Consider the following 27,620-nt stretch of genomic DNA (forward strand, 5'->3'; position numbering starts at 1 on the left):
AACACTCTGCCCCATCTTTCTCTTTCTGGTCTTGATGTCATTATAAAAAAGTGCTAGCTAACACATATTAAACTTCTAGTCTAGGCAAGGAAAATTTTGGTTTTAACACATTATCTGTTTCAGATAAATTGTGATACCCCCATCTGTATTTTCTGTGCTGGGATTTTAACGTGTAGTAAGTAGCACATGACAAAGCCACACTTTTATCCTGTTGTATACAGGCAGTTTTCCCCTCTTTTTCACTGAGATCATATCCAGACAGAATGTTGTATGTCACTGAATTAAATAAATATTCATTTTTCTGGAGATGTAAGTGTCACCCTTCTGTGTGCAGATGGTAAATTTAATTGCCACACAATATATTAAACTTATGGTAATGAAGGATCCTGTCAACACCTCTCTAGCATCCAAGTGGCTTATGTATAATACACTGAGTCATGATTCCTTGGGACCATTAAAATTTAACCCTTTTCTCTTACAGTTGAATATAGAACTTCCCTCTTTTCTTTCAATTTCATGCAAATAATACAATTACAGAATATAGAAAAAAACAGAAAGTGCCATTATGTCCATTTGGAACATCTTTCCTTTGGAGGTACACCAAGTAATACTGATTTGTGTGCGTGTAATTTCAGTTTATGAAAATAAAATTAGATTGCTGGATTTTTTTAAGTTCAAAGAATACTGTATTTAGACAAAGTATATCTTAAATGTATAATCTCTAAGTAAAATTCTGAGACACACAGGTTGTAAAGCTCTTTCTTCTAAGGAATGTCCACGAAATTTCCAGATGGCAGGAGATGACAGCTATATTATCTCAGTGTGGACAGCCATGACTATTGGAGGAGCGGTGAAGAAATAAGATTAGGAGTGCACTGAATGTGATTTCAAAGTAGGCTACTATGTACCAGTATTTACTATATATTTGAGATAATTTGTCTGTCTGTGTGTTGAAGAACTCCTCGTTGGAGAGCTAGAACCAACAAATTTGGTATGCAGCTTCCTCTTATCAAAACTTTGCTTTGAAGTCAGCGTTTGGTTGTGGCAGGAAAACAGGCTGTGCCTGGAATAGGACTGCTTCTCATAAAACCCTACAGAAAAGAGACCAAATCACTAGGTTGGTGAAAAGAGGCTTGTGGGGGATCCTCCTCCCACCCCATCCAGAATTGTCATAGCCCCAAGCCTCCCACCCTCAGGTGCTCTTTAAGGAAGGTGGTGGGAGACTGATTCACATGGGGATGTGATTGGCTGTTCTCCTTCATCAGAGGAAAGTGCAGTTTGCTGCATTCCTCACTCAAGCTGGGGTATGCAGGGGGCAGATGAACCTGAACCTGCCCCAGCTGGAGAACATGTCTGTGCCCACTGGAGCTGCAGCGGCAATGGAGAGTTGTTTCTTAGGGTAAGGAGAGTCAAGGGGGTGGGTGGCTTAGGAAAGAGGATTGGAAGGTGGGGGGCCTCAAGGCACGAGATGGGGGCAGCTCAGGAGGAAGCAGGTGGGGATGCAGAAGTCAGTTCAGGTGGGAGGTGCAGCATTCAGGGCAGAGCTCAGGTCAGGGGACTGAGAGGGGGGGTTTACTGGGGCTGTGTGTGGTGGCAAGGTGGCACTGCTCCAGCAGTGGCTTCTCCTAGGGGGCTGTGGCAGTGCTCCCTAGAGGGTGACTCCTGTTGGAGGGGGGAAGTGCTCTGTGGGCTGGCACTGGCTTCCACCTGCCCCCAATCCCTGTCTGCTGCTGGTGTGGAGTATGTGGTGTTTCAGGGTTACCTCTGGCCTACAATGGCACCTTCCATCCTGCTGCCTGTTTTTTTTTTGGGGGGGGGTACTCTGAGGGCCTGGCCAGGCTGTAAGCTGCCCCTGGCTTTCAGGTCCCCCTCCACTCCTTGCAGGATGTTTGGGGGAGGAAGCAACCAGGGGCTGCCCCCTCCTCCAGTGGGTCCCCCCTCACATCCTGCAAGCTGTTTGAGGAGGGGCCAGGCTCTGGGGGCTGTTCTCCTACTCCAGTTCCCTCCCTGCACTGCAGCCTGCAGGCTTTTGGGAGAGGGTCTGAGAACTGCTCTCACTCCAGTGACCTCCCTGCAGCCTGAAGGCCTCTCCACATCCTCCAGTACCCTCTCCCCATGGCCTGCAGCCTTGGGAGTCCAGGCTCCAATGGCCCATCCATGGCCTGCAGCCAGTCTGGGGGTGAAGGGGTGAGACTCTGGGAGTTTCCCCCCTCACTGCCTTCCTCTAACAGTTCTCCTTGGCAGACTGTCTTGGAGGGGGGAGGGGGACAGACTCCAGGGGCTGCCCCTGGCCTCTAGCACACTCCCTCCCTGTGGCCTGCAGGATGTCTGGGGTGGAGGTCAGGCAACCCTAGCTCCCAGCAGGCCTCCCCCACATATCATGAAAGCTGTTTGGGGAGGATCCAGGTTCCAGGGGCTGTTACCCTCCTCCAGCTGTCCCCTCAGCCTGCAGGCTGTCCATGGAGAGCGGGCTCCAGGTTTGGGGCAGGAGGGCTCCATATCTAGTCTCATGGCACGCAAGATGGTGGAGACCCAGCCCTGCTGACCACTCTCTTTGTGCTTCAGTTGCCCCCCAGTGGCCGCTCTCAGTGTCGCGTTCCTCCTCTTTGTGCCCTTCCCTTAAACGCCCCTCCACTCCCTGCCTCCTCCCTTTCCCTGCTATGGAAAACAGTCCCATTCCCAGCATTTCTTGTTTTCCAGGCACAACCAGGGATACTTTAGGGTAAGCGGAAGCTGCCTACCAAATTGGTGGTCCTAGCTCTTATGGTTTAAGAGGAATTCTTGAACAAACATATTCACAGATGCACAAACAGAAGCACTCTAAAATATATCTAGATCTAGATATCTCTCTCATCAGTTCCTCCAGTACTGTAGCTATTTTTGCTTGATTTTCCTGCATTTCCTCCAATTTGACTATAGATACACCTTTGTGGCTTCAGGGTACCTAGAATTAAAAGCTGTATTTTAGTCGTGATCCCACAAGTACTATGAAAAAAAGACAGTTATTTCCTTGTTTTGTGCTATGATATCTCCTCCTATGCAACCTAAAATCAGCTCTTCCTACTGCTGTTTGCATTTTGGCATGCCTAATTTGTTGCCTGCTATGACCTAGATCCTATTGTGGTGTGTTTGCTGTCACTGCTGCTGCTTTTCAAGTATTTCCCCTCCATTGAGTACTTGTGCATGGGATTATTTTAAAGACAAGTTAAGTTGTGTTTGTCTAACTTATTTTTGTGCTTTGCCTATATTTCTAACAGTATTTCCTTTGTATTATTCCTCTGCCCTTGCCTGGAGTTCTCAGCACTTCCCAGTTTAGTATCATCAATGTAGGTGGTATTTTGAAAAGGAGGAAGAAATGAAAAGTGTGTAGGGAGTTAGTGAAATTAGCTACTGATCTGAAGAAGAAAATATAGTTAAAGTCTTCCTTCTTGTTACCTTAGTAACCACATTTCCAGAATGGCATAACTCGGGCCTTTGGCCTTGACCATTTGAAAACATCTTACTACCAAATAAATAACAATAACACTTGCAGTTGGAAGAAATACTTTTTTTTTACACTTCTGTTTATTAGGTCATGGTTCTAGATGTCTACTGTAGAAATCACTGCATCTCTGTCATCCATTGTACCTGCATCAAACCAACTGAGAACTTTTAAGTGTGATTTTGTAATCAATGCCCCTTCCAAGTATGGTGTACTGTCCCAGCTAGTGGCACTGGGACCACTCACAGGGAGAATAAGGAGTCTAGTCTACAACCTTAGCTAATAGCCAGCTGGCTTTTAGTTCATGTCGTACATGCTCATGTGCTAAGCTCCAGAGGTCCCAGGTTCAAGCCTGCCTGTGGGCGTTACAATTTCTCATCCTATTAAAAAGGTTATAAATAAATGCAGTAAAATTGTTTAAAAGAGAATCATCAAGGGCATGTCTACACTATGGAGTTATTTCAAAGTAACAAGGCAAGCCACCACACAGCAAGCACATTATTTGAAAATACCAGGCTTGTGATAGTGAAATAACAACCCCTCATTCTATGAGGAATAATGCCTATTTTGAATTTGCTATTCACAGCCTGGGGCCTGCACAGCAGCCCATGCACATGGGTGCACATGGAATTCCAGTCTGGAACATGCAACCCCCTGAGGCTGTCACACAGGAACCCCTGGGTCCTTCTCATAAGTTTCCTGAAGAGTCCGCCTTCCTCCCAACTCCATGGTGGGACACCTTCCCACAACAAGCCACCACTAAGGATGCTGGGGTCATGGAACCACACAGCAGTGCCGCACACAGCACTGGCTCATGCCTGCACTTGGGTAGCATCCACTCCTGGTCAAGAGTGGTGAGGCAGAGAACACTGATCCCCTGCATGGGAATCTGCTGTGGAAAGGAAAAGGAGGAGACCCCAGTAGAACCCCCCCTCTGGCAAGCTGCATCTGCTGCTCACACACACCTCCTCCCATCTCTTCCAGTGGGCAGGGATAGAAGTTCTCTCTCTACTGGACTCCACCATTGGCAGACCCAGTGTGTTTGTGGCACAGAGGGAAGGCAAGCTAACCCATCCCTGCCCCTCCTGTCCACAGGCTCCTGGCCTGACTGGCACCTTCCCATGCCTGCTTGTCCCTGGGAAGTGGGGGTAGCTAGGCTCCCTGGAACATCCGTGCCCCTGCAGGAAAGTGCCCTCTGTGTGGCAACAAATGGTCTTTACTTGATACCCATCACCATTGACTGAACCAATGCCTTCGGTGTCGGCTCACATATTAGGGCAAGCCTTCATACACACTGTCTTCTGGTATGACTGCCTTTCTCACTTGTCTTCAGAGCTTGGCCTGCTGTGAGGGTGGTGTGTGCACCACCTACTGTGCCATCAACATGACCCATAGAGACCCACTGTCGACCCCGAGACAAGCTGATGTGGGAACACCTCAAGTGCCCTCCAGTGTAGTTTTAAGCAGGAGCAGCAGGGGCGGGTCACTGAGCTGGAGGAGCACTGCGCTGAACGGGAGCTGTGGCACACCTTCTGGGAGCAGCTGTCCCAGCAGCCTGAGACCACAGGCTCAGGCTTTCACCACTGCCGTTGAGCACCTGCTCACCGCCATTGTGCAGTCCAGCAGCCCACCCCACAGCAGCTCCTCCCCCAACTCCCAGCAACCACTGGAAAACCTCCAGGGAGGGAGATTTCACACCCACTTCCTGGGCAACCCATTCCAGTAGTTCACCTCCCTCCTAAGACAATAGCCAGTAGCAGCTGGCTATGTGACCTTTAGAAATCAGACACCCCCCACTTCCCAGCAATGGATTTTGCATACATAAATCTAGCTCAGAGATGCAATTTTGGGGGCTTAGTAGTCTTCCTAATTCAGGACAGGCTAGTCTAAGGCACTTGTGATCACCATACAGGGGACAGACTGTCTGGGTAGGCAGTCTCTTGTTAGATAGATGCTAAGACACGCAGAATGCAGCAAAAGAGTCAAGAAAAAGTATGACAGCCCTCGGGGGTAGAACCCCCAGAAATACATGTAGCGAGACAACAGCTAAGTAGGGCAGATGGCCAGGGTTCCACGCTCAGTGTAAGATTAATTTGCCATTGAAGACAGCATGACTAGGTGTGAATGTTATAGACACCCCACGCCTTCATGGAAGAGGTTAAGAAACTGCTTTGGGCTGAAATGGCCCTGACCTGCCAATCATGCCAGGATAGGAGAAGCGGTTAAAAAGAGGGAACTCCACTCAGCTGGGGGCAACCTTGGGAAGGGAGCAGACTGTTGAGTGTCTCCATCTCTGCAGAGAAGCATATTCAGCCCCAAGAGGCCCTGCCCTCACAGAAAGCGCATGCAGAGCCATGGCGTTGAATGGGAAAGAGGACTGAGACTTGCACTGGAGTCTCAGGGCTCTGAGGCAGGCATGGATACTCCCCAGGCCCTTCTGGAGTAAGATAGATCCATATTTTGCAGGGAACTGCTTACAGATTTCTTTACTTTTTTGTTTAACCCTATTTGCTCAGTGTGGGCTGTTTTGTGATTTCACCTGGGACCTTGACAGGGGACCAGACGATTGAAAGGCCTTGAGAGCAAGCCCAGTAGAGTGATATACAGCAACACCTGCTGGGCCAAGGGAATACTTCGACTCATTTGCACACATTTCTCACATAATCTACCGGGGGACTATGATTTGTGACAGCTGGTAATGGAGAACTGCCCATAAGTAGGACAGCAGTGCAAGGAATGTGGCATGTTGAACCATTTTAGCAGCACATGTGAGAGCAGAGGGAAATCTCAAAGATTTAGTCAGAACTGTACAAGAGGATATTGTACATCAAACAATAGTAATGATACCAAGACACTCTCCAAGTCTGGGAGCATAGGTTCAGGCTGTCAAGAAAGCAACAAGGGACAATACCAACCTCTGTTCATGTCAAAATATGAATAGGGGACATTCAGTATGATTTCTCATACTGTTGGCTATCAGCATCTTCTGCCATGAGATTTTTTTAGGGTGATTTGGATTCAAACATGCTCATTACAAAGATCAGGCACAATTTAATAATGTACTATGAATCCATAATGCAGACCACAGGAAAACATAATCTCATAGTAATTAACCTAAAAAATAACAGATGGTAACAACTGAAATTTGTAATGGTGGATAGTAAGGACTGCAGATCCTCCCTGGAAAATACCATCATATAAACCAGAGATCTGACCAGGATGCAGAATCAAAATTTTACAGCTGCAGTTTATGAAGCAAAAGGGAACAATGAAAAGAGTTTTAAAAGCATATGGGGATGTTTTCAAAGGCAGTGGGTGTCTCAAAGGAAATCAGTGACTGGTAGTAGATCTCACAGTAGACTTGTGTGCTTACGTTGAAGGGAAATTCCAGTGGCATGTAAATTTAGTATGCCAGGAGCTGGAACATCTGCAGAGCTGGGAGTACCACCATAGCTAGGCATGGCCTGAGAGGACTTGGTTTTAATTGATGAAGGTTAGAAAAAGTTGATTTCAGTGGGCATGCAGAAATTGATTTTTTTTCACCCACCATCAACAATTGGTTGGGGGGGGGGGGGGGAAGTCTCTCCTCCTAGAACCTTGCTGCTGCGGTGGTTGGATGTCACAGTCATGGACTTGCTCTCTCACTCACCAGCTGGAAGTGCCATCAGTCTCTGCACTACTCCCCAGGACTTCCTACTCATGTCTGTGACAGTGGAGCTGCAGGGGCCTCCCTGCACAGCCACAGGCCTGCTGATGCCTAAACCCTGCAGGTGCAACATGCCAGAGTCAGGCCTGTCCAACTGGCAGGGCAGAGCAAAGACCATCAGTAAGGACTGCAATGAGGATGAGCTCTCCAGCACGAGACATTAAGCAGCAGGGTGGCCTCCCCTGGTGTTGGGAGCTTCTCCAGGCTGCTGTCACTCTGCAGAAATGTAAATAAAAATTGATTAAAATTTTTTGGAAAAAAAAAGAGAAATTGATTTTTTTCATTGACATTTTTAAAAATATTGAATTCTGCCAAGAGTAATAGCAGCACATAGAGAAGCCTGTATAGGCTGGGTAAGCAGCATGGGGGTAGTAGAGAAACCAAATTACACATCTTAATGGATCCAAAACTATTGATCTGAACATCGTAAAGATGCCACTGTCTAGTGCCCTCCATTGATGGCATATTGCCAGAACTTTCCTGTAATGGGATGTGCTCACCCCCAGGGTGTCTCCTGGTGGTTACTCTGGGAATTAGCTCTGCTCTTCAGCATGGTGCCTTCCTCTTGTGGTGTCTGTCTCACTGCTTCTTTACCATATCCACTGTCTGTGGTGACCTGTGTTGCTCCTGGATTTCAGCGTAGTTTTCAGGGCACGTACCCCAACTCCATTGTAGCCCACTTCTCGTGGGCTCATGTTACAGTGACAAAGTTCAGCCCCTAATCCAGCCTCTCCCTCAGGGCACACTGCAGTTTTTAGCTGCAGTTTGCAGGTTTTTTGGCTGGCTTCTTCCTTTGGCAGCTAGTTTGACAAAGGGGGTCCAGACCCACCCACTCCTGTGTCCTGACCCAGGGATCCTATAACTGGCAAACACTCACTGCCTCTCTTTCCCTTTTGCTGCAATCCGCTTTCCCTTAGCCACTTCCCCATAGCACCATTTGCACAGCACTGCTCTGTCCCAGGTATTTCCCCCTACAGGCAGATAATCCTTCTTCCATAAGCTCCATAAGGGAGATCCTCGCTGTCCTGTGGCCCTTTTTGTAGGGTCCAACCTGGCCCTGATTGGTTGCTTCTAAGCCTTCCTCTGATTAGCTGGTTTCTGCACAGCTGCTTTAAGGGCTGCTATTAACCCTTCTTCTACCTATGTGGGGAGAGTTTCCCCATCATATTTCCAAAACCATAATCTTTGTGGTCTGTGATGTGCAAAACCGTTCGGTCACTATAGTGAGCTGCACATGCTCAGACACATAAGCCAAGCATCAAAGTAGTTCCAGAGAAGTCTCACAAAAGCACTGACTGGAGAGAAGGGAAAGGGAATAATTGCTGGTAGCATCCTCATTATAGGTGAAGGCAGTACTGAGACAGAAGATGAACGAGACCATGACAGAAAGCTATTAGATTTTCTACAGTAATGTAGGGACAAGAACATAAAACTCAATATAAAAAATTTGACTCAAATAAACTGACTCAAATAAATAAATTTTCACTGACCATTTGCTCACAGAAGAGAAACTGAGAGCAGATCCCACCAAGATGAAAACGCTTAGAGACGTGCCAGATCCAGTGGAGTGGAAGGGGTATACCGCTTCATAGGAATGATGTATTATGTCCAAGTTCTGTCTACACCTGACTGCAGTCAACATCACAAGGTCAGATGTTGGGTGGGATGGAACAGGTCCCAAACAGAAAGTATTTGACACACTGAAATAAATCAAAACCGGGGCATCCATTATCAAGTACTACCAACCAGCCACAATATTGTATCACTGACAGGACTGGGTGTAGCTCTTTCACAGGAGCAGCCAATGAGTTATGTCAACAGAGTCCTGTCAGAGAGGCTATGTTTAGACTACAGGCTTTTTTTTAAAAAAAAACTTCACCTGTGTCTAGACTGCCGCTGCGTTCTTTCGAAATTAAATCAAAAGAATGTGGCTTTTTTTTTTACAGCAGTAAACCTCACTTTACAAGGCAGAATGCCTTTTTTCAAAAGCTCTTTAAAAAAAAGGCGTTCTTGACCACAACAGGGCTTTTTTGAAAGAGAGCATCTAGATTGTCTGGATGCTCTCTTTCGAAAAAACAGATAGCTTTTTTTAAAAATTTGTGGCTGTTTAGATGATCTCTTTTGAAAGAAGCATGTAGTCTAGATGCACCCAAACAGAACAGGGCTAAGCCCAAATAGAAAGATAGCTCCTGGCTGTGATATAGGTTGATTCCACCAGAACACCTGTGTTCAGAATGATAGTGCAATCAGACAGGTGTTGTAGACCCTTTTTAGTGCTTCAGAGAGATTGTAGCTCATGTTGATATGCCTTTAGTACTACTGGGTAGAGATCAGACATTGTCCAGGATGATTACTGGTGTTAGCTGACATCATGAGCTGGACATATGTATCCAGCATCAGCGAGTTGAGAGAATGGGATCAGGAGACTGAATTTGTTAGTATGCTGCACTGTCGTCCAATTACAACAGCAAAGCTAATAGAAATCAAAGGCTACAGAAAAGGATGTTGAAGTACACACAGTCAAGAGAGAAATACTAGCAGGGTGGCCACAAGACAAAAGTCAAGTGCCGGTGGGAGGAGAACTATATTTTCAAATAAAAGATGAGTCAAGTGTGCAGATGGAACTAACTCCCTTTGATTTCAGCTCCTATTAATTTCAGTAGGACATAAGAACGTAAGAAAGGCCCTACTGGGTCAGAATCCTGTCCTCTGACAGTGGCCAATGCCAGGTGCCCCACACGGAATGAATAGAAAGGGTAATTATCAAATGATCTGTTACCCATTCCCAGCTTCTGACAAACAGGCTACAGGCACCGTTCCTACCCTTCCTGTCTCATAGCTATTGATGCACCTATCTTCCATGACTTTGTCTAGTTCTTTTTTGAACCCTCTTAAAGTCCTAGTCTTCACAACATCCACAGGTTGACTGTGTGTTGTGTGAAGAAATCTTCATAGAATCATAGAATCATAGGACTGGAAGGGACCTCGAGAGGTCATCGAGTCCAGCCCCCCGCCCTCAAGGCAGGACCAAGCTCCACCTACACCATCCCTGACAGATGTCTATCTAACCTGTTCTTAAATATCTCCAGAGAGGGAGATTCCACCACCTCCCTTGGCAATTTATTCCAATGTTTGACCACCCTGACAGTTAGGAATTTTTTCCTAATGTCCAATCTAAACCTCCCCTGCTGCACTTTAAGCCCATTACTCCTTGTCCTGTCCTCAGAAACCAAGAGGAACAAATTTTCTCCTTGTGACACCCTTTTAGATATTTGAAAACCGCTATCATGTCCCCCCTTAATCTTCTTTTTTCCAAACTAAACAAGCCCAGTTCATGAAGCCTGGCTTCATAGGTCATGTTCTCTAAACCTTTAATCATTCTTGTCGCTCTTCTCTGTACCCTTTCCAATTTCTCCACATCTTTCTTGAAATGTGGCGCCCAGAACTGGACACAGTACTCCAGCTGAGGCCTAACTAGTGCAGAGTAGAGCGGCAGAATGACTTCACGAGTTTTGCTTACAACACACCTGTTGATACAACCTAGAATCATATTTGCTTTTTTTGCAACAGCATCACCCTGTTGACTCATATTCAACTTGTGGTCCACTATGACCCCTAGATCCCTTTCCGCCATGCTCCTTCCTAGACAGTCGCTTCCCATCTTGTATGTATGGAACTGATTGTTCCTTCCTAAGTGGAGCACTTTGCATTTCTCTTTATTAAACCTCATCCTGTTTACCTCTGACCATTTCTCTAACTTGCTAAGCTCATTTTGAATTATGTCCCTATCCTCCAAAGAAGTCGCAACCCCACCCAGTTTGGTATCATCTGCAAACTTAATAAGCGTACTCTCTATCCCAATATCTACATCATTGATGAAGATATTGAATAGTACGGGTCCCAAAACAGACCCTTGAGGAACTCCACTTGTTATCCCTTTCCAGCAGGATTTAGAACCGTTAACAACCACTCTCTGACTACGGTTATCCAGCCAATTATGCACCCACCTTATCGTGGCCCTATCTAAGTTATATTTGCCTAGTTTATCAATAAGAATATCATGCGAGACCGTATCAAATGCCTTACTAAAGTCTAGGTATATGACATCCACCGCTTCTCCCTTATCCACAAGGCTCGTTATCTTATCAAAGAAAGCTATCAGATTAGTTTGGCATGACTTGTTCTTCACAAACCCATGCTGGCTATTCCCTATCACTTTATTACTTTCCAAGTGTTTGCATATGATTTCCTTAATTACCTGCTCCATTATCTTCCCTGGGACAGACGTTAAACTGACCGGTCTATAATTTCCTGGGTTGTTCTTATTCCCCTTTTTATAGATGGGCACAATATTTGCCCTTTTCCAGTCTTCTGGAATCTCCCCTGTCTGCCATGATTTTTCAAAGATCATAGCTAAAGGCTCAGATACCTCCTCTATCAGCTCCTTGAGTATCCTAGGATGCATTTCATCAGGACCTGGTGACTTGCTGACATCTAACTTTCCTAAGTGATTTTTAACTTGTTCTTTGTGTATCCTATCTTCTAAACTTACCCTCTCTCTGCTTGTATTCACTACGTTAGGCACACTTCCAGACTTCTCGGTGAAGACCGAAACAAAGAAGTCATTGAGCATCTCCGCCATTTCCAAGTTTCCTGTTACTGCTTCTCCCTCCTCACTAAGCCGTGGGCCTACCCTGTCCTTGGTCTTCCTCTTGCTTTTAATGTATTTATAAAAGGTCTTCTTGTTTCCCTTTATGCCTGTAGCTAGTTTGATCTCATTTTGTGCCTTTGCCTTTCTAATCTTGCCCCTGCATTCCCGTGTTGCTTGCTTATATTCATCCTTTGTTAGTTGTCCTAGTTTCCATTTTTTATATGACTCCTTTTTTATTTTGAGATCGTGCAAGATCTCCTTGTTAAGCCAAGCTGGTCTTTTGCCATATTTTCTATCTTTCCTACACAGCGGAATTGTTTGCTTTTGGGCTCTTAACAACGTCCCTTTGAAATACTTCCAACTCTCCTCAGTTGTTTTTCCCTTCAGTCTTGCTTCCCATGGGACCTTACCTACAAGTTCTCTGAGCTTATCAAAATCTGCCTTCCTGAAATCCATTACCTCAATTGTGCTGGTCTCCCTTCTACCTTTTCTTAAGATCATGAACTCTATTATTTCGTGATCACTGTCCCCTATACTGTCTTCCACTTTCAAGTTCTCAACTAGTTCCTCCCTATTTGTTAAAACCAAATCCAGAACAGCTTCTCCTCTGGTAGCTTTTTCAACCTTCTGAAACAGAAAGTTGTCTCCAATGCAGTCCAGAAACTTATTGGATAGCCTGTGCCTCGCTGTGTTAGTTTCCCAACATATGTCTGGATAGTTAAAGTCCCCCATCACCACCAAATCTTGGGCTTTGGATAGTTTTGTTAATTGTTTAAAAAAGGCCTCATCCACCTCTTCCACCTGGCTAGGTGGCCTGTAGTAGACTCCTAGCATGATATCACCCTCGTTTTTTACCCCTTTTAGCTTAACCCAGAGACTCTCTACACAGCTATCTCCTACGTTCATCTCCACTTCAGTCCAAGTGTGTACATTTTTAATGTACAAGGCAACCCCTCCTCCCTTTTTTCCCTGTCTGTCCTTCCTGAGCAAGCCGTACCCTTCCATACCAACATTCCAATCATGCGTTCCATCCCACCAGGTTTCTGTAATACCAATGATATCATAGTTGTATTTATTGGTTAGCAATTCCAGTTCTTCCTGCTTATTACCCGTACTTCTCGCATTTGTATATAGGCATCTAAGATACTGATTTGATCTTGCCTCCCTGTTGTTCCCTGACCCTCCTTTCTCCTTGCCATTATAGGCCGTAGTCCCCCCCATTTCCAACCCATCTCCTAGTCCCGCACATGCAGCACTTACCTGTGGGCTTTGCTCACCTGCCCCTGACAAACCTAGTTTAAAGCCCTCCTCACAAGGTTAGCCAGTCTGTGTCCAAACAAGGCCTTCCCGCTCCTGGAAAGGTGAACTCCATCTCCTCCAAGCAGTCCTTCCTGGAAGAGCACCCCGTGATCAAGGAAGCCGAATCCCTCTTGGCGACACCATCGTCGCAGCCAGGCATTCACCTCCAGGATGCACCTCTCTCTGCCCGGGCCCCTACCTTTGACAGGAAGGATAGAAGAGAATACCACCTGCGCTCCAAACTCCTTCACCCGTACTCCCAAAGCCCTGTAGTCACACTTGATCCGCTCAGTGTCACACCTGGCAGTATCATTTGTGCCCACGTGGATGAGTAGCATGGGGTAGTAGTCAGAGGGCCGGATAATCCTCGACAATGCCTCCGTAACATCTCGAATACGGGCCCCTGGCAGACAGCATACCTCTCGAGATGAGCTGTCAGGGCGACAGATGGGTGCCTCCGTTCCCCTCAGAAGAGAGTCTCCAACCACCACTACCCTACGTTTCCTCCTCGCAGTGGTGGCAGGAGACTGCTCAACCTTGGTGGTGCAAGGCCTGGTCTCCTCCACTGTGGGGGGTGACTCCTTGTCTCCTGCTGAAAGTAAAGTGTAACGGTTATGTAACAACACAGTGGGAGGGTTAGGAGCAGGGGTGGAACACTGCCTGCTACCGGAAGTAACCAGCTGCCAGTGCTCACCCTGCACCACTGCCTCCTCCATAAGTGGCTGGTCAACAGTCCCACATCCTAGGACAGTGACCTCCGTGGACTCCACAGGAATACTGTCCAGGAATTCCTCATGGCTTCGAATGCTCCTCAGCCTGGCCACCTCCTCCTGTAGCTCTCCCACCTGCTGCCTGAGAGATTCCACCAGCAGGCACCTTTCACAACGGTTGTCTCCCCCAGCCTGGAGATCACTCAGTGGGAATTGCAAGCCACAACTACAGCAAGACCACACCAGGACCTGGGTAGAGGCATCCATGCTCAGGTTCTCTGTCTGGATACAGGCACAGGTGGAGGAGACAGGAGAAGTACTGGCACAAGCGCTTCGGGTCTTCATCACCATCAGTCACTCCCTCTGCTCAACTCCCCTGTCTGCAGTCCCCTGTCCGCTTCGCTCCCCTGGTCGCACTGCTCTGGCTTTTTAAAGCCTGCTTGCCTAGGTCAGGCCTGCCCCCTTCTGAGTCACACAGGGGAAGGCTGAGCCTGAGGCTAATCAGAGGCAATCAAGGGAACAATGGCAGGCTCTCAGTCCCAACTGCCACAGAAGCTGAAACTGAAACTGCTAGCACTCACCTGGAATCAGACTCTCAATTCACACTTCAAACTGTAAAATTCAAACAGTCAGGCACAGGCACACACTCACACCACAGCTTGTACTCTCACCGGGTAGCCTCTTCGGCGGTGGGGTCGCTTTGCTCTCCCTCTTCAACTCCCCTGTCTGCAGTCCCCTGTCTGCTTCGCTTCCTTTCGTTTGTTTTAAATCTGCTACCATTTAATTTCATTTAGTGACCCCTAGTCCTTGTGTTATGGCAACAAGTAAATAATGTTTCCTTTCTCCACACGAGTCACGATTTTATAGACTTCTAACATATCCCCCCTTAGTCTTCTCTTTTCTTTGCTGAAAAGTCCCAGTTTTATTAATCTCTGCTCATGTAGCAGCATTCCAACCCCATCATAATTTTTGTTGCCCTTTTCTGGACTTTTTCAAGATACCTTTTTTGAAAGGAGATGACCACATCTGCATGTAGTACTCAAGATGCGGGTGTACCATGGATTTATATAGCTGCAGTAAGATGTTCTCTGTCTTATTTTTTATTCTTCTTTTAATGATTCCTAACATTCTGTTTTCTTTTTTGACTGCTGCTACACACTGAGTGGATGTTTTCAGAGAACTATTCAGAGACCTCTCTCCTGAATGGTAATAGATAATTTAGTCCCCATCATTTTAAACGTATAGTTGGTATGATATTATCTGCCATTTTGCTGCCCAGTCACCTCATTTTGTGAGATTCTTTTGAAGCTCTTCACAGTCTGCTTTTGACTTAACTATCTTGAGCATTTTAGCATCATTTGTACCTAACCTGTTTAGGCACTTTGAAATTCCCATGCAGCATTTACCTGCATCTTTAGACACTTAAATGTACTGAAACCTGGCCTACAGTGACCAAAAATTATTCATCAATTTACTAACTACAAAAGCTAATACTGCTTTGTGAAATAAATCAGTTTAAAATGCAAAACATGTTTGATTTCTTATGTCAATCATGTTTTATTTAATTAATACCCAAAACTAGCTTCTTTTAAAAAAAATTAATTGAATTGCTGTTTCCATCCAAATATACTTCAAGACAAATCATGAGTAAAACATGGTCATCTAGTAAATAAGAAATGAATTATTTCTAACAAAACCAAAATGTAAAAATTAAGAATCTTAATCTTTTTTGTTGAGCTATATAATTGCTCAGTAAATGGTGTGTAGATATAATGTATCCTTCTGATTAGCAAAAAAGAAGTACCAAATTTAGCATAAGGACTATATTTAGTTGCAAATCAACATAATTTTATTGGATATATGAACCAATGTAAAAAGCTAGCTTAAAATTATAAATGCAAAAGATTTAAATTAATTATTTAAATCAAGGTTTCCTGCTTGCTGATTTAAATCATAACTAAAATCTGTGATTTAAATCACTTTGATTTAAATCAATCCATCATTCCCTTTGCAGAAATATTTGGAGCAATTTGCAATGCTTCTAAGATGCAAAAAGAAAAGCACTCACTGACAATATGGTGCTTTATCTGTTCTAGGAATAAATGAGGGACTCTAATAAAAAGTCTAGAGCAAAAAAAGTATTTAAATCTACATTACAGTAAATGTTAAGCACTCGTAATGGCAACAGAAACTTCATTTAAGAAAGAGTGGACAATAACTACTTTCATTTAAGTTTTCCAGTCATTTCCTTCACTCTAGCTTTTTTGGTTAATTTTAGTTTGCATGATTCCCTGATGTACTATCAAACAAACATTAAGTTGCCTGCAGCTTAGCAAAGTCTCATCTTTCGCTCTCTGTCAGGTCTAATAAGTTTTAAAAACATGTTTGCTCTGGCATTGGTGGATGAGAAGAATGATCTATGTTATCCTTGTCACTCTTCCTTGATCAGTCCTGAAGCTTCTCTCCAAACCGTTTTGGCCTTTCTTGTCCTGCTTAAAACAATGGAAAATAGAAGTGTTTGTTAGCTAGTTTCCTCTGGCAAATTCCATAACTCTTGTTTGTTTTGTTTTAGTTTTGTTTTCCCAACACTTCAGGGCAAATGCCTGTCACCGGGGAAAAAACAGACAAATGCAGTCATCTCCGCCCCAGTTAAATAATAAGGAGGCTGAGGTGGGACTGACTTTCTGAAAGAAGAGGGATCAGGATTTAAGAATGTTCGCCTCTTTCACTTGAAAACCATTGACTTTCCATCTCCCTATTCTCTAATATAGTAACCTTTTTTGGGATTACCCCCATGCACCTCTTTCCAAACAAAGAAACAAACCCACACACAGTGCTTGTTATGTTTCTGGGATTTAAATTGAAAACAAAACACAGTACCATCTGTGCCTACTCTTGTTTTGTTAGTTCAAAGAAATCTATTCTTTACTAACACTGGATGACTCAATTTTGGTAATGACTAAAGAGTTGTGCAAAACCAAGCCTTACAGAGGGTGTAAATTCCTGTGTTTTTCCAAAAGTAGGAGGCCAATTAGAAGGGGGAAATTTTACACAGCGTATTTCTGTGTGCCCTTTGAGTTCTGAGGCTTCTATGTAGTTTTTTCACATACTATTTTAGCCACCTTGAATATTTTAAATAGAAAGGCGGGGTAAACATATTTAAATAAATAAATAAAATATTTTAAAGGGAAGTATTTTAAATTTAGCTCTGGCTGAAATCTTTTCTTGGAAGCTCTACTGCTGGTGATTGTTCAATATCTCTTTAAAGCGAACATAACAAACAAACAAACTGAGAATGTCCATCAGAAAAACAAAGTGGGTGAAGTAATATCTTTTATTGGTCCAACTTCTGAAATTGGGCTAATAAATGAATACCTCACCTACCTTTTCCCTAACATTCTGGGACCAACGTGGCTATAACACTGCAGACAGGATGTATCAGGCATATTCTGCCCTCTGTAGAAGGCAATGACTTAAAATTAAAAACAACTAAACCAAAACAAAAAACATTCAGACTGGGCTACCAGAAAGACCTAATTCTCTAGAGCCCTAAAGAGCCAGAAGGAGACATTAACCAATCAGGACCTAGCAGGCCATTTAAGAAGGCCTGCATGCTGGTTCTCTGGAGCAGTGCTGGATGAGGCTAGGTTAGGAGAGATAGCCCACAACCTCAGGAACATCTCAGGTCCTTAGAGTATTTCATTTGTGCCAGGGCTTGACAGGGTGAGCTCCAGCACCTCTAGGCTTGGCAGTTCATAGCTCTGGCACCTCTTGGGCTTGCTGCATCAGTCACAAATGTAAAAACTTACTTGAATGCTAGTTGCATGAGCTTAGGCACTTTTTTGGTACAAATTAAGCACTTTGGCTATAAGTGCTGTGATAAAGCAGCTACTTTTTATGTTTGCAGGATAGTTTCTTGGAATGCATGTGCAAAATATCTGCCCTGAGGTTATCTCCGCAGGCCACATCAGTCAGCCTTTAGCAAAACTATTACCACAAAGCCTTTTACTAATACTACAAACCTTTAACTGTAGCTAACCTAATAATCAGTTGACTTATGTTCATCTATTTAGACCTCTACCCCCAAGAAAAGGGATGTTTCAAACTAATAACCAAAACACCCTGACAATCTTATGCTTGATAATGTCATTTTACGTCTGGCAAGCATAAAATCACTACTGAGCCATGATACATGGTCACCAGTCATACAATCAGTTCAAGGGGCAACAGAGAGTATCATTATACCAATTTTGTTCACATGAGAATTGAGGCACAAAGAGGCGAGAGGATTTTTGGGGAAAAGAGGGGAATCAGAATAAGGGAAGCTCAACAGCAGCTGTAACTATGGAAAATGCACCATCGTTACATAGTCATAAAATTGGTCTGTTCTAGGCTATTTAAAGGGAAAAAAGTTATGGGAGCTGGCACACAGATGTCATTGGATTTTTTTCTGCATATATTTAGACTTAGGGCTAGAGGGGACTATTATGATAATCTAGTCTGACCTCCTGAATAGCAGAGGGCAGAGGAAAGAGAATTTCATCATTAATTCCTGTTTAGAGTAATAGCTTCTAGTTCAACTACATTATGTATTTTAAAAAGACTTTTAATTTTGACTTGTCTCCAAGTGATGGAGAATTTGCCACATTCCTTGGTTATTTAAAATATGTCTTATTTTCAGTTTGCACTTTGGCTTCAACTTCCATTCATTGTCTCTGGATATATGTTTGTTTTTTAGATTCAAGACCATGATCTATCAAGCTGTCTCCCTGTGTAGGCATTTATAGACATAACTCTTCTTGGAGAGACTTTTAGATGTAAGGTGAACTCTCCAGACTACGAAGTATTGCTGTGGCTTTTCTCTATACCCTCCATTTTTTTCAGTACCTTTTTAGTGTGGAAACCAAAATTGGACTCCATGAGCTTGATTCATAGAGTTCTCAACAGAAAAGTCTCCAGCTGCTTTAATTCACATAGAAAACCAGAAAATCCAGTAAAGTGTTCCAGGAGTGTTCGTCCAAAGCTACATATTGAGGTTATCATTTCCTTACTCCTACTTGATGTTCCCGTAGCAAGGCATCCAAGAATTGTTAGCACTTTTTGCAGAACTTGCACTGAGTCCTCATGTCCAGCTGATTATCCACAATACTTCCAAACACAGTTTTTGAGTCACTGCTTTTCAGAATATAGTCTCTTTATTGCTAGATGATTAATTGCATATTTGGCTGAATTAAAACTCATAATGCGTACCCAGTTTACCAAGTGGTCCAGATTGCTCCTGGCCTTGTTATTTACTACCCTGCCAATCCGTGTTTCATTTGCAAACTTTATCAGAAATGCTCTTATATTTTCTTCCACATCCTTCATTAAAAATTTCTGCAGGGCCCACATTAGAAAAACTCTTTCTAGTTGATAATTGCCTATTAACAGTGTTTGAGATTTACTCACAAGCCAGATTTTAAGACAGTTTATATGTGCAGATATTACAGATTTAGTACAGTGATTGATCTACCAAAAAACCCAAACCAAATGCCTACCCTGGCCACTACCACAACGATTTGTTACCTAAGCAAATGTCTTACACCAAATTCTAAGTATATTATGTGAATACTTCACTTGATTTTTATCACCTAAACTTTTGAGTCTGTCAATGAATCATAGTGTTTTTGATAAGACTTATATTCCATGAACCCGTGTTTATTACTGTTAAATGTATTACATTCCTTTAGCTTTAACAATAAAGTCATCAGTTTAGTTTTTTGCCTGGGATCAATATCAGGTGTTGCAGAGCTCTGGTAGTGTCCCCTGGGTCCTGTGCTTCCTGGTGGATTTTAGGATGCCTCTGAGGCTCGCAGTGATCCTCCCACTCAGTTCTTTTAGAGGTGAGGGTTCCCTGCTTAATGAGCCCTTTTCAGCAGCAGCCAATAGGGAAAAACTCTTCCATGGTCTGAAAGATCCCTTCCCCTGGTGGCAGCCCACTGGATGAGGGGAGGGTTGGGGGTAATCGGTCCTACCCACCTACTCTAGGTTCCATCCCCAGGGGCCCTAAGTAGCAGCTAATAGTGGGGCTCTTGACCTTATCCCCACCATATAACAGCCTTTCCCTGGTCCACTTCCCCAACCACTCCCTCAATGCCTTCTCCCTGGCATCTTGGGAGAAACCCCTTATGCTTATAGTGGGCTAGCACGTCTTAACTGGCAGCAGATGTTCCATTAGGCTGCGCTGCAGGTTGGCTCCTAATGAGTTTCAGGTAGCCATCTGTGGCAACCTATTTAGGGAACATGAACCCACACACCCAACTACATGTGTACTTACCTCCCATCAACTCCTGCAGCCCACTGCCATTGGTCTGCCATACAAGCTAACCACTTTCCAGTTACCCAGATCAGTCAGTTTACCCTTTGTAAATTCATGTAGATTCAAAAGTCACATTAACCCAGTATTTAGGTTGCAAAGTCAGCTCTGGAAAACCAGGAAATGGCTTGATTTATGGCTGGCCGTGCACCCTTCATTCTGCCTTTAGATGTCCATTCTGATCATTGAATGAGGCAAGAGTCCTGTGAGGGATGGGGAGAGGGCTGTGGAGGGAAAGAGGAGGAAGTATGTGATTATGTAATTAAAGTCTGCACTGAAACATAGCTGCACAAGGGGGCTGCATTAAGGCCGAAAAGACAACTGAGATTTCCTAACTTTTGAGTACTTGATTTTGAAGTCTTTTCAAAGTGTGTTTTAAAAACATTTCTTACATGCAACTGCAACAACCCCCATCACGTGCTAACGGTAGTGTTTCAGCCCTGAATCTTAGCATTGTAATACAGGCAGACGTCACTTGAGCTACAGGACTGTATCAACCAGCAAGAGGGGAAGGCTGGTCTCCTAGAAGAAGTAAGGGCAGGTAGGGCTGGGGATGTAGTCAAGGGGAAGCCATCACCTGGCTTGCCTTGGTACACTCTTCTTCTAAGCACAGTAAGAAGTTGTAGCCCATGAGGTGCCCGTAGAGTTCTGGCAGCTCCCAGTAGAGTAATCACTGCTGTTTTGACAGGACTGCAGGATATTTGTGTTTCAGTTAGTTTTGTTTGCTGCCAAAATTATCTTGAGGAATACAAGCAAGAGAAAGGAAATAGCTGTTTTAAAACTGTTACATCTCAGAAAAAGCTCAACAAAATGTTATGGGGGCAAAGGAAAGAGGCTTCCCTAGCCTCAGAGAACTCCCCTTCCCACTGAATGTGAACAGTCTGCTGTAAATAGTAGGGGCACGTCTAGACTGCCCGCCGCTTTTGAAAGAAGATATGCAAATTTGGTGTGAATTTGCATATCATCTTCCGATCCCATTTTTGGAAGAGATGTTTCGAAAAAAAGCAGTCTAGAAAAGTCTGAACCCCTTTTTCGAAAGAATCCTTCTTCTTAAAAAAATGAGGTGTAAAACAAAAGGTGGGTTTTTTTTGAAAGAACCATGTCTAGACTACTTTTTTTTTCTGAAAAAAACCCTTCTGAAAACAGGATTGGAAGAAGATATTTGCTGAATTTGCATATCTTCTTTCGAAAGCCGTGGGCAGTCTAGACGTGCCCTAGAGGTGGTAGAGCTTCTCAAAGACAAGGTTATCATAGTGCCTTGGTGTGGTTCCTCCTTCTCAGTTTCAAAAGAAGACCACTCTATCTTGTTGGCCCTAACAGCTGAGGGCCAATCAACAGGAAATTAGCACTGTAAGTTAGTGAAGAGTCTATAGCCTGTTCGGATATGGTGAGATTGGTTTTCATAACCTCATGTCGGTGTAAGGTGCTGGTTGTGGTATGGATAAAGCTGGAGTGTCTAAGGGGATTGCTTATGAGACTTCTTGCTGGTCAGAGTAGCAGCTGAAGTGCTCTCTGAAGTGTTTTGGTACAGTCTTGGGCTGTAAGTAGCTCTGGGTATGTCTACACTACCACCCTAGTTCAAACTAGGGTGGTTAATGTAGTCATACACCTACCCACCTTAGGCCAGACAGACTGCATTTGTTTGCCCCAGTGTAATATAACAGGGGGTCTTGGAGCACGGCTGTTCAAATTAGGGCGAACTGCTTAGAACCAGAGGGTATGTCTACACTACCACCCTAGTTCGAACTAGGGTGGTTAATGTAGTCATTCAAAGTTGCAAATGAAGCCCAGGATTTAAATATCCCGGGCTTCATTTGCATCTTGCCGGGCGCCGCCATTTTTAAATCCCCGTTAGTGCGAACTCCGTGCCTGCGGCTATACGCGGCATGGAGTAGGTAGTTCGAATTAGGCTTTCTAATTCGAACTACTGTTACTCCTCGTGGAACGAGTTTTTGTATTTGTGAGATAGTAACCAGCAACCTTCTGCAAATGTGGAAACTGAGACTTGCAGAGGCTATAGGTAAAAACTGCAGTAGTAAAAAACAGGAGATGATGAAGGGCATGTCTACACTTGCACGGTCTTTCAAGAGAGGGATGCAAATGAAGAAATTTGAAATTGCAAATGAAGCAGGGATTTAAATATGCCGTGCTTCATTTGCATAGTCATGTTATGGCGCTATTTCGAAATAGCGCTGTTTCAAAATAAAAGATGCTGTTAAGATACAGTTTTTTCAAGAGAAAACTCTTCTCTCAAAATAACCCTTTTTCCTCATGCAATGAGGTTTACCAGACACATCTTAACAGCATCTGTTATTTCAAAATAGCGCTACTTTGTAATAGCACCATAACACGAATATGCAAATGAAGCACGGGATATTTAAATCCCGGCTTCATTTGCAATTTCAAATCTCTTCACTTGCATTCCCCTTTCGAAAGAGCGTGCAAATGTAGACATACCCAAAGACATGGATTAATATTTCAGCATTTGTGGCATAGAGGCAACGGTGTCTATTAGCAATGTTGCTGAGGTTGTGATGAGTAAGGGTGCATGTTGCCAAAGCTGCAAGCAATCTGAACCAAGGTAGCTAAGAAAATTGCTGGTACCATGATAGAAAGCACAGAGAAATCATACTTTGACCTACATAGGCAATCTGAAGCTCTGAGGCAATAGAGGAAGACAATAACATTTCGAACAGGGTTTTCTGCATGCACACATTTACAAAGTCAGACCTGAAAAATTAGGAAATGCCAAAAATATGGCCTTTGTTCCCTTTGGATTTATGCATTGTTGGACTTACCGAGTATCAGAGGACAACTGTGGCTGACCCAGAATGAGTCAGCACTCTTGGACCTCAACCAGAAGAGCTTTAACAGCAAGAGAATATTCTTAATTTTCCTAAAGGCCTCTGCCTCATTCACTGTCCATTCTGTGCACTGAATGAGTCAGGAGTGCCCTGAAACAAGATGTATATGGTCACAATTAGATTGTACTATCATGCATTCTCATACGCGGGACAAATTAAGGATTTGCTAGCAAGCTGAATTGTAGTAGTTCATACTCTTCCAATGACTGACTTTCTAACTGTAACATTCTTAATTTATTTTATATGTAATTTTCTAGGTTTCTTAAAGAAATCTGGGGATTCCCTTCTCTCCTCTCCAGAAATTCTGTTATGTGGAAACACAGAAACTTCTATAGGCTATCAGCAAGATTGGAATGGAAAACATTTAGTTCCACACTAGACTTCTACAGCTTGAGCTAAAGAATCAAGTGGTATCAGGAGTTGACTGTTATCTTATATATGGATCAGTGACTAAAGAGGTATTTACTAAACAGAACTCAGTGATCCTAGATTTTATTTCTTGCTCTAGAGGGAAGGAGAGTGTGTCCTAGAAGTAACACACAACATAGCCAAACACATAGATTTGTCACATTTCTTCTGAAAGGCGGTTTGGCTAAGTGGATGAGACTTGCCGTATTAGGGCAAGTCTACACTAGGAAATTATTTTGAAATAACTAAATTGGAAATAATAACTCCAGAAATAACAAAATAGAAATTGCATGTCCCCACTATGGCAGAACCTCGAAATTAGTCCAAGGCAGGCTCCATTATTGCGGATGCACTACATTGACTTAGAGCTCTAGGAAACACTGAGGAATAATTACTTTGAATTCTTCTGGGGAGTAGTTATTTTGAAATAGCAGCAGCAGAGCATCCACACTAACACTATTTTGAAATAACTATTTCAAAATAATGCTAGTGTGGATGCTCTGCTGCTGCTATTAACTATTTCAAAATAAACATTATTCCCAGAGGAAAGCAGGAGTACAGATTTTGAAATTAGCAGACCATTATTTTGAAATAACGGGCTGGGTAGTGTGGACGCTCCACTTATTATTTCTAAATAAGAGTGTTACTTTGAATAAATCCCTAGTGTAGACTAGGGCTCACAGGCTTGAGCTTTAGTCTGAACTGAGAAGTTGCACAAGGTCACTTCTGGCAATTTTATTGTTTGTGGTATGGGGGAAATGATACTTGCCCGCTACCTAAGAGATGAGGATGAGAACTTCTTCAGTAAGAAGGGTTGTGAAGTACGCAGTATTAAAACCAGCAAAATTTAAAAAACAATGAATAGTCTTTCAGCAGTTTAGAGACTAACAAAACATGTAGATGGTATCATGAGCTTTCATGGGCACAATTCACTTCTTCAGATGAAAGGTGGTGCTAGACAATTCATTATTTTTTAAGTTTTTCCAGTTACAGACTAACTTGGCTACTGCTCGAAAGCTTCAGAAGTAAAAACAGTTAGTGGGAGAGCTGATACTAGAATTTATGCCTACCTCCTGACTTCCAATCCAGTGTGCCTTCCCCTAGCCAAAGCGGGTGGGTCCTGAGAAGCTGATTTCCCCTCTAGCTGGTTGGTGCTCAACCCCTTCAATTCCAGACCTCGTCCCCACTCCATCCCTTCCCCCAACCTCTTATCCTGCGCCTATCCTGTCCTACTGCATCTTTTTCCACCCCTCCCGCAAGTCCCTCTTGTCCCTGCTCCTTCCCTCCCCTCCCAGGGCCTCTCTCACAATGCAAAAGAGCGGTTCATGGTGGGCGGGAGGTGCTGGGAGGGAGGGGGAAGAAGTGTGAAGCTGCTGGTTGGTGAGAGATGCTGGAGGGGTGAGGAAGCACCCATGGAGTTGGCACCTGTGGGTGGACTGCTAATGCTGCATCCCCCTTACTTTCGGTCTAGCTCTGTTCCTATATTTTAGTAAGGGATGAGCTCTTTCATTGTAATTGGACTGTAGAGGCCTTTGCTTGATTTAAGAAAATGCAAAGTGTACATGGAATGTTCAGATATTTAGCAAGGCTGAAAATGGAACTCTTCCTTTAAAAGTGCTATAATTTAGGCAAATAGTTACTTTTCGTGGGGTTAGCAAGGACCCTTTTCTGTCACTGAATTTACTGTAACTAGTTAATTCATATTTAGAGGACGTTATTCTTTAGGGCAGTGGTCCCCAACCTTTACGGGCTCCCGGGCGCCCGGGGGCGGGGCCACACACGCGCCGGGGGCGGGGCCACACTCGCGCCGGGCGCCCGGGGGCGGGGCCGCGCGTCCTGGGGCATGCCAGGGCCGGGGCCGCCCGAGCCCCTTGTGCCGTGGGCCCGGGGCTGGCGCCGCTGCCCGAGCTGCGTGCCTGGGGCCGGCACCGGCGCCGCACGCCCGCATGTGCCCCGGGGCTGGGGCCGCCCGAGCGCCGCGCACCAGGCGCCGGTGAGTGTCGCGTGCCTGGGGCCGGCGCCTCCAGTGCGCCAGGGGTGGGGCCAGCCCGGGTTGTCGGCGGGCGCCTACAAATGCCCCGGAGGGCGCAATGGCGCCCGCGGGCACCGCTTTGGGGACCACTGCTTTAGGGCTCTATGTTTGATATAGTTCATGAGTATTATATTAATTTTATTTTTTTTAAAGGAAACAAAAATGATTGCAGAAAAAATATTTATACTCTGGATGCTTTTGATCTTTGAGATAATTTAGGCTCTACTAGGATAGGTGAACTTCAAAGGATTTTTAGAGATTCAGATTAATTTAAATAAGTGTAGTGACTTTTGAATGTTTATCTAAAGTTTATCTTTAAACTCTGTTATCTGAAATTTGGGCAGGAAATACGATTAGAACAGATATTAACAGGACATATTTTAAAATAGTCAAAAAAGATAACAAGATCCTGAAGGCCAGCATAAAAACCTATTAGAAAAAGCCTATTTAAGAATCCTGTCTTAGGGTCAGACATGCTTATTATAAGCAAAAAAGAATGGGAAAATAAACGTGGCATAGTTAAGTGGTTAAGTATATAAATTCACAGGAACTGAAGAGTGCCCTTTAAGATAATAGAATTTCATTATTTAAAAGACTCACATAGTTTGCACTTTTCCTAGTATATTTTGCATTTCATTTTCTTTCATGTTAGACTGTGATTGGCCCTGGGAATGCGGCAGCGACATTCTGGGACTCCCCAGGATATATATTCTATTAAAGAGAAAGGGTTGAGGATCTAGCAGAATCATTTCATTCCCCCACTTCAGAGGAAGATGGAAGTTAGTGAAGAGTATTGACACCCCATGCTGTGTTTCTAGTTTGTCTGATCTACCAGGTGCAATTCAATGTCTGTGGATCTGGTTGACACTGGGGCATGGGTATGGATTAGCTGATGTAAGTCAAAAAAGGCTGAACTAATGTTGGATGGTTTTGCAGAAGTAACTTGAAGGAAGAATAGTACAGCCTACAGGAAAGTTCAGGAAGGGATTGCATTTCCGGGGCATGAATCTCTTCTTAATCTCTCTGTCTGAAATGTCTATCAGGAAATTGCCAACATAGAAGTCCTCACTGGCAACTATCTTCTTTGAGCATTCGCTATCTCCATTCAGCCTCAGAGAGGTCTGCTTGCACATGCTGGTCAGCTTTTCCTGTAGACAGTTCCCCAGGGTCTCTTATGACTAGAAACACTTTAAAGTAGCCCCATCACCAAAAGGTATTCACAAAAGATCTAGTGGTCATGGTTGCATCTCTCATATAAAAAGGGGTATGTGTCTGTTCCTATCTGGGCAAAATATTGTTGTAACTCCCTCAGGGATGAAGGTCAAGCAAGACACTGGATTTAAAGTTCAAATTCTCCAAGCCCATGGATTTCTAGTATGTTGCCAAAAGAACCAGTTTATTACTTCTCAGGTAGTCTAATTACTGGGTTAGTCATCTTGTACAGAACTTCTCTTAAGGGACCAGGGAATTAAATTAGACATGTTTGGAGCCACTGCCTCACATCAGACAGTGCTATTGAGTCTTTTTGAGATACTAGTATCCTCTCTGGATCCACTCAGTTGAATTAGGCTTTGCATATCCTCGCCAATATTTTATATTATTCCCAACTTCAAATATGTCTTATAGCACTGCATTAAAGTAATACTTCAGCATATGAGATCTTCTCTAGCCAGGTGGTCAATCACAGATGACTTCATACAAGATACATAATTGGAACACTAGACTGAGAGGGATAACCCACTGCACCACTGGCCTAAGAAGTAGATAAATCAAAGAATGATTTGATGGATCTGCCAGCAATACAGCAAGTTCTCTTCATCCTGAAAAGAGGTGGTACATGAGCACATTTTTGTTCTGACTTTATGACTATGACTGAGTTGATCAGAAAACACAAAATCATCAGATCTGCTCAAGTTCAGGACCCAGATGTTATATTTAGACCCTTCTTGGACCAAGTATTCAGACTATGTCTTATTCTTGCCTCTTCTTTCCTGTCTGCCTACACAACTAAAGCTTTTGTTCAGATTCTCATCATCATCAAATCTTTTCTCTTGCCTTGATGAATTCAGTCGTGCCCCACTCCGATCCGCTCAGAATACTGCTACAAAGATGTT

At 44.0% G+C, this 27,620-nt stretch overlaps 1 protein-coding gene across 1 annotated transcript in view; it reads left to right on the forward strand.

Annotated features, from left to right (window-relative positions):
- GABBR2 (gamma-aminobutyric acid type B receptor subunit 2) overlaps positions 1-27,620 on the forward strand; it is an 862,687-nt gene that overhangs the window by 304,188 nt on the left and 530,879 nt on the right. The gene's annotated exons all lie outside the window — the stretch shown is intronic.

Source organism: Pelodiscus sinensis, chromosome 2 (genome assembly GCF_052426305.1).
Source record: "Pelodiscus sinensis isolate ZL-2025 chromosome 2, ASM5242630v1, whole genome shotgun sequence".
Classification (NCBI taxonomy): domain Eukaryota; kingdom Metazoa; phylum Chordata; order Testudines; family Trionychidae; genus Pelodiscus; species Pelodiscus sinensis.